The sequence below is a fragment of the Microcaecilia unicolor genome, chromosome 4 (genome assembly GCF_901765095.1).
Source record: "Microcaecilia unicolor chromosome 4, aMicUni1.1, whole genome shotgun sequence".
Classification (NCBI taxonomy): domain Eukaryota; kingdom Metazoa; phylum Chordata; class Amphibia; order Gymnophiona; family Siphonopidae; genus Microcaecilia; species Microcaecilia unicolor.
The window spans coordinates 115,539,766-115,553,258 of NC_044034.1; positions in this window are offsets into that span (position 1 = coordinate 115,539,766).

Sequence of the window (13,493 nt, forward strand, 5' to 3'; positions counted from 1 at the left end):
GCGGTCTATAGACTTGTCCTTTAGGAATCTATCTAACCCCTTTTTAAACTCCGTCAAGCTAACCGCCCGTACCACGTTCTCCGGCAATGAATTCCAGAGTCTAATTACACGTTGGGTGAAGAAAAATTTTCTCCGATTCGTTTTAAATTTACCACACTGTAGCTTCAACTCATGCCCTCTAGTCCTAGTATTTTTGGATAGCGTGAACAGTCGCTTCACATCCACCCGATCCATTCCACTCATTATTTTATACACTTCTATCATATCTCCCCTCAGCCGTCTCTTCTCCAAGCTGAAAAGCCCTAGCCTTCTCAGCCTCTCTTCATAGGAAAGTCGTCCCATCCCCACTATCATTTTCGTCGCCCTTCGCTGTACCTTTTCCAATTCTACTATATCTTTTTTGAGATACGGAGACCAGTACTGAACACATAACATTGACATTCGCACCTCAGTCAGACCATTTAATACCACACTCCGTATAGATATAATAAACACCATAACACATTCTCGTGGAATAAAATTTGGCTGCAGCTTTATTCACCAACATTAATAAATAATTCAACTTCAACACTTAACATCTTCTTAGCCACAAAATCTTTCATCATAAGGTAAAGTGCCCAGATCGGTTTTTTTAAATAGAGCTAAGCCATTCGGTAACGAAACTGGCTCTCCCTTTCTCCGTATTATCCCCTTCTACCCTGTGACTTACGGTGCCGTCAAGCCACATCTTACCCGTGGCGGTTCCGCACACGAGTTCCTTTACTTCCATATATTTCACAATATTCATTTCAAATATTCATGTAACCGTCTCTGGTGCCTCTCTACCCCTCCTACAGGCACCCCCTTAAAAGCTGCTACCAGTCACCCCCAACTCTACCACCCCTCTTTAAACCCCTCCTTCACTAACCAACCCCACCTTTCAAACACCCCCCCCAATCAACCCTACCCATCGGGTGGGCTGGGAAGGGTCATAAAAAACTACCTCCTAACCACCCTCACCCTTTCCTACCTACCCACCCAATACTTTTTCGCGCCAGAAACTCCTTACCTATCTCCCTTTTTCCACCAATCACTATCTTGCTTCATTCACCAATCCTCTTCCTTCCTTTAGTTGCTATCCTACCTCACTTTACCTTCACCTATCACTCCCTATCCCTCCCCCTATTCCCCCTCCCCCACCCACTTCTTCCCCTCTTACTGCTGCCTGACTGCCTCAGTCAATGTTATTACCCTCACACCTTAGTCTGTGAGGGCTTCTTAACATTGACATTCGCACCTCAGTCAGACCATTTAATACCACACTCCGTATAGATATAATAAACACCATAACACATTCTCGTGGAATAAAATTTGGCTGCAGCTTTATTCACCAACATTAATAAATAATTCAACTTCAACACTTAACATCTTCTTAGCCACAAAATCTTTCATCATAAGGTAAAGTGCCCAGATCGGTTTTTTTAAATAGAGCTAAGCCATTCGGTAACGAAACTGGCTCTCCCTTTCTCCGTATTATCCCCTTCTACCCTGTGACTTACGGTGCCGTCAAGCCACATCTTACCCGTGGCGGTTCCGCACACGAGTTCCTTTACTTCCATATATTTCACAATATTCATTTCAAATATTCATGTAACCGTCTCTGGTGCCTCTCTACCCCTCCTACAGGCCACAAGCGGTGACAGATTATATCTTGTCACCGCTCCCCATAACTGCAGCTGCTGCCAAATCCTTTTTTTAAACAATCCTCCAAAAGATCTTGGATAGTACTCAGAAATATATCCAACCCAATTTCAGACAAATGAACCCCATCCTTTCTATATAAACCTGCGCAATCCACAGAAATCAATTCATGCACCATTACCAAACCACCCATTCGCCCCATAAATTTAGAAACTTCACTATTAACTCTCCTCCGTAAACGCTCAATACCCTTTTGATTATATGCCCCCTTCCACACGCGTCGTGGGATAATATGTGACCAAACCAGTAACGCTTCAGGAAAATATGACATCACAGCTAATAATTCAGTTTTCATCACACGAATTAAATCAACACCCTTTACATTACACAAATCATTTCCCCCCAAATGTATGAAAATTAAAACTGGTGATGAAAATCTCCTTGCTTGAAGTAATGTCGGTACCATCTGCTGCCAAGTCATGCCACGAATGGCCAACCAGCGGATCCGGATACCAAATTCAACCAGTCCCAAGTTGGCTCCCCACTTGGACTCCCGTGCATGCTTGTGCGCCCAGAAGACATACGAATGGCCACAAATCCACACACATATATCTGGAGGCAATACATCTGCAAAAAAAAAAAAAAACTAAAACAATTAACATACAATACTCCCTTTCTGAGTCCGCACATACCCTTTATATCTATTGGAACGCCACCTCCCCAAACGCTGAATTAACTCCACCGAACCCCCATCCTGCGCTGCATTGGAAGCCGCACCAATTCTAAAGGAGTGCGTCCCATAATCCTTAGGCTCCAAACCCATATACTCTAAACCTTTCTTCAATACAGCTGCAAACTGGTACCTAGTCAATGGCAAACCAGTCTGATGCACCAACCAAATCTCCCCACCCACTGGTCGTACTCCTTGGTAATCCACTGCACATTGAACCGGACAAAATTCCAAGCACTTAGCTGCTCGTAAAGTAATCCATTTACCTTTTCCCTCCTGATCTGTCTTTGACTTGCGTAAATATAAACGCAACAGACCTTTCTCCACTATAACATCTCTGCTCCGCAGACCCCCATCATCCATTACCCTCCTAGAAGTCACCACCAATTCTCCCACTCTGCACGCTGCAAAGAAAGCCACCACAAATGCCACTTGAAATAATCGCACCTCGTATGCTGAAAAGCAAATGTGCGGTAAAATCATACATAACTGCACAACCTGCGCATAGAACAGTGGGCGTCTCACCCTTGCAATGCCTGTTCTCCTTTCTTCTCTGGAATAACCACACAATAACTTGCGAATCAAATAGGACCCAGCTGGATCTTTCCAACCCAGCACTTTAGACACAAATGCAATCGCCGCCATCGTCTGAGAAACTATCCCAAACGACCATTTTTTGGTCATTGCCCAAGGAAGAAATCTGACCACTCTCTCCTCCTCGATTGGCATAATCAATTCCAACTGATTGTCTTCCAGAAATGCTAAAAAACGACGCCAGCCCACTCCATAAGCTTTCCAAGTATTCGGAGCTAAGGCCTTCATCAACAGAGATTCACAACCTCCTGAAAATTGGACCACAAATCTTCTGACATCCTTGTAGGCTCCCAATCTGCTAATGGCGCCAAAGCTCTGAAACGATGTAGCTGTAAACGAGACAAAGCATCCGCAATCTCATTACACACTCCTGGCACATGTCTGGCAGTTAACCAAACATTGAGTTGCAGACATTTTAGCACAATTAACCTCAACAACTCCACTAACAAAGGACAACGCGAAGATTGCTTATTAATCGCCCAGACCACTGACATATTATCAGAATAAAAGGCAATCCTTTTATTACTCAATTGGGCCCCCCATAAACACAGGGCCACCCAAATTGGAAATAATTCCAACAAAGCAATATTTGCACACCAACCCTTCTCCTTCCACCATGGAGGCCAAGCTTCCGCACACCAAGCACCTCTGAAATAAATTCCAAATCCCCTCTCCCCCGAAGCGTCAGTAAATAATTGTAGATCAACATTAGAAACTAAAGCCTCCTGCCAAATGCATATGCCATTAAATTCTGATAAAAATTGCTTCCAAATCATCAAATCTGCCCTCACTGCCTGCGTTAAACGCACCCTAAAATGCTTCTTTCTCAAACCAACTGACAATAATGCTAACCGTCTGGAAAATATCCGCCCCATTGGAATTACCCGCGTTGCAAAATTAAAATGACCCAGCAATGACTGGATTTCTCTCAAAGTCACCTTACCCTTATTACACACCTGATCAATCTCGTCACGCAACGCAATGATTTTGTTGTCTGGCAGACGCGATTCCATCTGAACCGAGTCTAACTCAATTCCCAAAAACACCAACTTGGTAACAGGTCCCTCACTTTTATCCAGTGCCAAAGGCACACCAATTTCCCTTGCCACTGTACTAAATGCTGACATCAGCGAAGCACACTGATCTGAATTCTGAGGACCCACAAATAGAAAATCGTCCAAGTAATGAACGATAGAATCCAAACCACTAACCTGCTCCACCACCCAGTGTAAAAATGTTGCAAATGCCTCAAAATAATTGCATGAAATCGAGCACCCCATAGGCAAACATTTATCAAAATAAAATTTTCCTTCAAATGTAAACCCCAGCAACCAAAATGCAGTTGGATGAACTGGCAACAAACGAAAAGCTGACTCAATGTCCGCTTTTCCCATCAAGGCACCCCGTCCTAACTGCCTCAACCAATCTACAGCCTGCTCAAAACTTGCATATTGCACAGTACACAACTCGGGATCTATGAAGGCATTAACCCCACAACCCTCCGGGTATGATAAATTATGAATTAACCGGAAGGTACCCGGAGCTTTTTTCGGTATCACACCCAATGGGGATAGCACCAAATTCTGAATTGGAGGGTTCTCAAACGGCCCAGCTATACGACCGAGACTTAACTCCTTCAACAACTTCCTCCTAACCACCTCAGCATTCTGACCCACCGATGCAGAATTTTTACACTTATGATCCAAAATCGGACCTTCAAACGGGATCGGAAAACCTTCCGCAAAACCCACCCACAATAAATATGCATCATTCCCCAATGGATACCGTACCAACCATCTTTCCAGAGCCATCAATTTAATGGGAGAAGGGGCCTTACATTCAGAAACCTGATCCACTCGGGATTCCTCCACGCCCCAATCGTCCTCGACTCGCAAATCCCCCCCTGGGACATTTAAACACGGGGTGCAAACCTTGACAGCCGCTGCACCAATGCTTGAATCTGCAGAAAGGCCGACTACATCTTCCTGCATTAAATTGGAAACAAGCATTAATGGGAATACCCCCTCTTCCCCCAGGCCCAATTCCTCCTCCTCCTGTTGTGCCAAAATTACCGGCTCGCCACCCACCAACTCCCGCGGTGCTTGCCACTGAGCCACTGCCAAACCCGGGAAATCCGACAGGGGCTCCCGTACGAAAGGGGGTATTAACCGACGGTGTAAAGTTAGCAATCCACAAATCAACATCACGTACACCCCAACTTTCCGATTTGTCCTTTGCTAAACTCCTTCTGAACTGCTCATCATAATTAGCCCAAGCCCAACCTCCATACATTTTATACGCTCTTAGAATAAGATCACAATAACTCAATAAACCTGGATACAGCGCCGGTTTCTGACCCCCAAGCACACTAGCAAAAACATGAAAACTCAGCATCCAATTCATAATTGTCTTTGATACTCTCCCTTTCTTCTTTTTTCCCTCGTCTTTTCCCCCTTCCTTCCCCACATAACTATCTTTATCATGCGCAAGCAGAGCAAATAAATCAATATATTTACCTCGCAAAATTCTCTGCCGCCATTTTACAGATAAAGCACAATCCAAAGGTGCAATATTACATAAAGTGTGCCCCTTCCTAGAAACTGCACACCCCCCTACCATCAAATTACTCCCCATACCCCTGGCCTCATTCCCCATATTCCTTTCCTCCTCCTCAGAAGAAGAGGAAGTCGACCCGGATGACTCCCAAGAATCCGATGACTCCCACACCTGTAGTGGGTCTCCTAAACCTCCCCTCCTCTGCCTTTTTTCCCTATCCAATCTCTTTACTACATGACACAAACTGCGCAAAAATTTTTTATTCTTTAATTTCTTCCTCAAACTCTTACCACTAACCCTTTTTGAACGACTACTCCGTTTTCTACCCCCCTCCTGAACATCCCTTCCCTCACTCCCAACTGACGACACGGCCATACATATATCCTCCAACTCACCAATGCCTCTCCCAGTCGAAGGCCCCTCCAAAGGATCCTCACCAACACCGTCTCTCACTGGAACAGCACCGCACCTCTGGATACCACTGGACCAGTCCTGCACTGGAAAAGTGCCACTTGCCACCATTTCATTTCTCTCTTGCACCCGGTTGCCACCATCCAAACTCCTCATGCCCCCTTGCGGAACCACAGTGCCCCGTGTTCCACCATCCACATCCCTCACCAAACCCACTATATCATCCGCAGCACTCCTTCCATCCGCTGTTCCTATATTATGTTTCTTCCCACTCGCTTTACCCCCACTTTTTCCTACTTTTTTCGGAGCCATTCTTATACCCTAGCTCCCTTAGCCAAACCACACAACCTTCCTAACACCCAAATAAACACCAAAAACTGTACCCACAAAATACTCCTGTCCCTCAATCCTTTATACCCAAAATCCCCCCCCTCACACACGTCTCCCTCACACAAACCAAACACCCATTCACTCCAATCCTGTTTATATCCCCATCCGCAACAACCATACCTCACAAAATACTGTGCACCCTCAATCAAACTTACTTATTACCCTAACCCTCCCAACACCTTACTAAACCTCAAATTCCCACCATCCAATTCCCCACTGTTTTTTATTTTTAAATTTAACGATGCCAGCTAGATTGCCCTTTCCTCCTAGCACACACTCCCCTATTAGAACTTGGCCCCGCTCCCTCCAGCAAGCATGTCACGCTCCACACTCCTCCCTTACCGTACTCCAATGTAAAACATGCAGGGAAGCCCAGCCCCAAACTACCACTCACGTCCCTCCAAGCACACTGCTTCCAACAACCGCCGACCCACCTCACACGCCTCCAATCTCCTCCAAACAACCCGAATCCTGTGTCGCCGTTTGCGACGAAGAAACACTCCGTTTAGCTCTAAACTCCCCAACCTGCCTGCAACTCCGCTCTCCTCACAGACGCGCCGACGCGAAACCGGAAGTGAAGCGCACCTCCGCACACAGCGCTGAAGAAAACACTCTCCACTGCCCAGGTACAAATTTCGCCGTTTTCAGTGCAAATTTTAAAAGAAATTCATAAAAAACTACCTCCTAACCACCCTCACCCTTTCCTACCTACCCACCCAATACTTTTTCGCGCCAGAAACTCCTTACCTATCTCCCTTTTTCCACCAATCACTATCTTGCTTCATTCACCAATCCTCTTCCTTCCTTTAGTTGCTATCCTACCTCACTTTACCTTCACCTATCACTCCCTATCCCTCCCCCTATTCCCCCTCCCCCACCCACTTCTTCCCCTCTTACTGCTGCCTGACTGCCTCAGTCAATGTTATTACCCTCACACCTTAGTCTGTGAGGGCTTCTATACTCCAGGTGCGGTCGCACCATGGAGCGATACAACGGCATTATAACATCCGCACACCTGGACTCCATACCCTTCCTAATAACACCCAACATTCTATTCGCTTTCCTAGCCGCAGCAGCACACTGAGCAGAAGGTTTCAGCGTATCATCGACGACGACACCCAGATCCCTTTCTTGATCCGTAACTCCTAACGCGGAACCTTGCAAGACGTAGCTATAATTCGGGTTCCTCTTACCCACACTAAAATAGTGCCGGGGTTTGATCATCGGGCTGTCAGAGACATGTACAAAAATTCAAGTGACTGCAACATCACATTCCCTTAGAATATCTCACTTTCCCTGAATTCTGTATATCATGCCCAAATTTTCATGCCCAATTTTTGCACACACCACAAATGTGTGTGCAAATAAATTGACTAATGAGCTCAGAAACATCAATAATTGGGTGCTAACTACCAAATATTGATGTTAATTGGCAGTCTTAAAAATGTGCACACGCATCTCGCTACGTGCTGTTCTATAAAGCATGCTGGATAACTTCAATCAGGCCACAGGCATCCCAAAAAGTTGTGCGCAGATTTACAGAATTTGCCCAAAGCCCACCTAAGTTGGTCTCCAGCATTAATGTAAGTACAGCACCCAAAAGTTAGATGTGGGATCTGTGCCAAACAGTATTCTGTAAAGGTTGCGCTCCGTTGATAGAATGAGGCTTAGTGTTCAAGTTTTTCAACACCACTTATTGAATTCCTTTCTTAATGTGGATCCTCAAATTTGTAAGATTTTTTATTGAATATTACTTTTGCTTCAGACTGTGATTGTAAATTGTAACTTCCAGGTATTTTCAAGTATCCTCATGCCCAATTGTTTCTGCATTATTTGCAGTCAGTGTAACTCAGTGTTTTTCAACCAGTGCGCCATGACACATTGCTGTGCCGCGGCTGGTCCGCAGGAGTGCCGTGGGAGTTGAGGGTAATTTATTAGTAGGGCCAGCTTAATTTGCGCCAGTTTCCTTCTCTCTAGAGGTCAGTGCCAGCGAGCAGCGATTCATACAGTATGCTTGCACCAACCCCGGAGCCTTCTCTCTGATGTAACTTATTGCTTCCACATAAGTAGGTAGTTACATCAGAGAGAAGGCTCTGGGGTTGGCACAAACAGCCTGAATGAATCACTACTTGCTGCCACCGACCAATGGAGACAAGAAAACTTAAAAAAGGTAGACGTGGTGTCAGAGACAAGGGAAGATGCCTGCTTGCTGACTGGAGAGGAAACAGGAGAGAGAGATACTGGACTACATGTGAGGATGAAGGGAGATGGAAGAGAAGGTAAATGTTGGATTATTCAATGGGGGGGAGGCAGGTAAAATGCTGAACCATGTGTGGGGGTGCAGGTGGGGGGGGGGATAGAAGGTAAAATGCTGGACTATTTGTGGAGGTGTGTCTTGACAATTTCAGCACCATGTAAGTGTGCCATGAGACGAAAAAGGTTGAAAATCTCTGGTATAACTGTTTCTTCACATTGATCTAATAAAGGGAGCACAGCTTTCAAATGCTAGACACTAAAATATTCAGGTAGCCCAAGAAAAGGTATCAAACCCCTTTTTGAACTCTAACCCTCCCTGCTTACTAAGCCGCAATAGTGGTGGCCATACGCTAATACCGACACAGCCCATTGAAAGTGAACGGACTGTGTTGGAATTGCCGCACAGCTTAGTAAACGGGGAGGGGTGGTGGTGGTAATTTTATAGCTATACTTCAAAAAAACTTTTTGCTCCAAATACTAATATCATTGTGGCATAAAGAGGTTTTTATCTAGCTTAATTTTCTAATCACTAGGTGCAGGCTTTTGTTAATGATTTCCTTTAAGCTGTAGTCGGGGGGGAGGGGTGAAGAACATTATTGCTAACAGGTCAAAACCAATCAAAACACCTTTTTTGCCATTGTGCTAGATATATCATTGAAATAGCTTTCAACTGTTCAAGCAGCGCTGGGTTTTATTTTGTGCCCCACCATTTTGGAAGTCTGACAAGAAGGCAGCCAAGTTCATGTAATGGATATGCCTACTTTGAAATGGGGTGTATGCTCTTGTTTTTAAATAAAGATTCCTGGAGGGAGATTGTGTAATGTAGCTGAGGCTTGCATGCTTTTTTTTTAACCTATGTTAAATGGCATGAAAAGCTACCACTTGCGCTCCTTTTGTTTTTGAATGACTGCGTTTTGCCTAGTTCTCACAAACGGAGTCATTAGCTGTGTTCTCACTACCCTTTGGTTATCGTGAAAGAGGGGTTTTAAACTACAAATTTTATAGCCAAAAGATTCAGCAGACTAGCAGTAGGAAAGCAATTTCATTTACTAGGAAACCCATTTCTTGGCGTGTATCCTGTGCGTGGCATATGGTTTGATAAAAAAGGCATTAAAAGGCAATAAAAACAGACCTAGTCCAGCTTACATGAACAAAGTCATTTTAAACTACATTACATTGCAGGCACGCATGCCATGTTCTACCCTCTTGTTTATAGTAATGTCACACTAGGAATATGAGAGCTGTAAGATTCTGCAGAGCTAAATTTTACTGGGTTTAACTATGGAGTAAAGACACTGCGTACAATTTTCCACAAGGAGAAAGAAGTGACTGTGTAGACATGATAGAAACATAACTCTTGATTGTAAGTGAAGCAAATGCAGGAAAAGCAGTATGCATTTTGGGTAAGATAAGTTTTCCTGTTATTTTACATACGTGAATGATAGATGGGCAGCCCTAAAAATATGCAAAGGAAGTATTTTTCTTTCAAAATGCTTATACTTGGAAAAAAATGTATAAATCATTGTTCTAAATATTCATTATTTCTTGCTTTATGGCTTGATAAGGACAGTGACCCAGCATTAGGCGGTCACAAGCACAAACGGGGGGGGGGGGCCAGCACAGCACAGCAGGAATAGGAGGTAGGGGGAGGGGGAGGGTGATGGGAAGTAAAGAACAGCTGCAAGTACAGGCAAGTTAGGAAAGGGATAAGTAAGGGGGAGGCACTAAAGAATAGAGGACCTATAGGGAGGCAGGTAACAAGACAGGAAGTCTGGGAGGTGGGGAAGGAGGTGACCTCTGGGAGCAAGAAGGGCAGTGCCTGCAAGGTGCATTCACCATTTTAGCCTGCTGCTCCCACAGCTCTGCTCCATTCCACTGAAACATTTGGTAAATTCTGTTTAATTTGTTTAATCTCTTTCTCTTCTTGCCTTTTGCGTTGTTTGGTACAGGGTGCCTTCTCTGTGGGCCGTTGGTTGTGGCCAGGAAGGAAACACAGGGGTTTGGCTCACAGCAGAGGGCTGAAGTGCAGTGGGCTGCTCAGGTGCAGGTCGGCCATTTGACTATTTACAGTGCTGGTATGGGGGTCCTCACTGCTTGGCTTTCCCTTCTTTTCAAGATCTGTGTCTTCTGGATAGGGTGTAATGTGCCCACAGAGAGGCAGAGTGCTGGTGAGCGTGCTAGTGGCCATGGTAAGAACAGCATGGAACCATTTTATAGAATGGTGCTGCTGGATTGGTTGGAAATCGGTATGCACCTGTGACTCTGGCAGACATGATTCCGCTCCTGCATGTGCGGAGCAAACCATGGCCACGGGTAAAATGACTGTGCTGCTGTGAGGGGCGGTGTCTGCAAACTCATGATGAGCCATCAGCGGTGCACTCTGGGGGCACAATTTATGTCAGCTGTGCTGGTACCAGACATTGTTTGAGGACGGATTGCAGGCAAGTTTCAATTTTAAAATGTGTTTGTGCCAGTGGCCTGGGTTTACTATATAATTTAGGGTTCAGTATGGCCCTTGGGTGTCAGGCAGCATCTGGATAAGGGATGCCCCCTTCTGTGTGAACCATCAGGTCGTGGGTTGGTGACCATGAAAGGGCGTGCGTTGCGCATGGTCGCAACTGGGAATGTGGACTATTTTTAGGCCTTCGAGTTGTGCCGTGGTCCTCCTGAATAGGCAGGTGTGTTTTTCCCTTGCACGCAAGTGACTCTATGAATGTGCCGCTTCGATGCACAAATCGCAGTGTCAGGGTGGGGGACATGTGTCAGCTCATAGTGCCCCTGATCAGTCTGTGGGTTGATTGTGAGTCGCTGCGTATAGGACCATTCTGTACAAGCCGGGCGGCAGAGAGGGGGTTCCAGGTGAATCACTACAGCACCTGGCGGTCATCATAGGAGGGGTTATAATACTGCGCAATTCAGTTATTGTGGCAGCCATACTGGTGAGGTCTTAGGACACAAAGAGGCATATTTTCAAAGCACTTAGCCTTCCAAAGTTCCATAGGTTTCTATGGAACTTTGGAAGGCTAAGTGCTTTGAAAATATGCCTCTCAGTGCGCAGGTGGCTATTTTATGTCCCCTCCCCCCAAAAATACTCATTCCACCTATAGTATAACAGGAAAGAACTCCTTTTCAAATCCATCTGCCAGCAAGTTGGCTGTACTTAAAAGTGTTACAGATCAATAATTAATGTTTTTGGATTCATTAAAAAAAAAAAAAATCCTCCTTTTGTATGACGAAATGTTAAAGAGGTTAGGGCTCTTCAGCTTGGAAAAGAGAGGGATAAGGGGAGATATGATTGAGCTCTACAAAATCCTGAGTAGTGTAGAATGAGTAGAAGTAAATCAAATTTTACTCATCCAAAAGTACAAAAACTAGGGGACATTTGAGGAAGTTACATGAAATACTTTTAAAACAAATAAGAGGAAGTATTTTTTCACTCAACAAATAGTTAAGCTCTGGAACTCTTTGATGGAGGAGGTGGTAACAGTAGTTAGCGTATCTGGGTTTAAAAAAGGTTTGGACAAATTCCTGGAGGAAAAGTCCATAGTCTACTACTACTACTACTACTTAACATTTCTAGAGCGCTACTAGGGTTACGCAGCGCTGTACAAATTAACAAATGACAGTCCCTGCTCAGAAGAGCTTACAATCTAAAGGACGAAATGTCAAGTTGGGGTAGTTTAGATTTCCTGAGAAAAGGTGTGGTGATTAGGTGCCGAAGGCGACATTGAAGAGGTGGGCTTTGAGCAATGATTTGAAGATGGGTAGGGAGAGGGCCCGGCGTATGGGCCCAGGGAGTTTGTTCCAAGCATGGGGTGAAGCTAGGCAGAAAGGGCGAAGCCTAGGGTTGGCGGTGGTGGAGAAGGGTACTGAAAGGAGGGATTTGTCAAGAGAGCGGAGGTTACGGGTGGGGACATAAGGGGAGATGAGAGTAGAGAGATAAGGAGGGGCTGCAGATCGAGTGCATTTGTAGGTGAGTAGGAGAAGCTTGAACTGTATGCGGTATCTGATCGGAAGCCAGTGAAGTGACTTGAGGAGAGGGGTGATATGAGTGTATCGGTTGAGGCGGAAGATAAGACTTGCGGCCGAGTTCTGGATGGACTGAAGGGGGGATAGATGGCTAAGTGGGAGGCCGGTGAGGAGTAGGTTGCAGTAGTCAAGGCGAGAGGTAATGAGAGAGTGGATGAGAGTTCGAGTGGTGTGCTCGGAGAGGAGGGGGCGAATTTTGCTAATGTTATAGAGGAAGAAGCGAGGTTATAGAGGTTATAGAGGAAGAAGTCTGGTATTAAGACGGACATGGGAAGCAACTGCTTGCCCTGGGATCTGTAGTAGGGAATGATTCCACAATCTGGGTTTCTGCCAGGTACTTGTGACCTGTTTTGGTCACTGTTTGGAAAACAGGATACTGGGCTAGATGGACCATTGGTCTGACCCAGTATGGCTACTCTTAGGTTCTTATGTCTTATGCTATGAAAGATACATTGGATAAATATGTTTCCCACATATATAGTACTCTCTCTCTCTGTCTATACATAGGCTTTAGAACATCCAGCATCTATATAGAGGCCTTATTCCATTACTATAAATTGAAAGACATACTTTAGGACAAAACCAGGGCTGCAATGAGATATGCACTCCAAACGAACACAGGGAGCATACAGGCGGCCAAGCTACACCACCCAAGCAAAACACTGCCAAGGAACTATATTATTGTAAGGTTACAAAGGGCTGCTCATTAGAAGGCACATTAAGGTAAGCTGACATCATACAATATCTATGCCTATGGAATGTTTGTGCTGTTCAATGGATGTATCATACTGCTCCATGTTGTTTCATTATTTAGGGGTAACTGTTAGATCCACGTTTGTTCAATGCA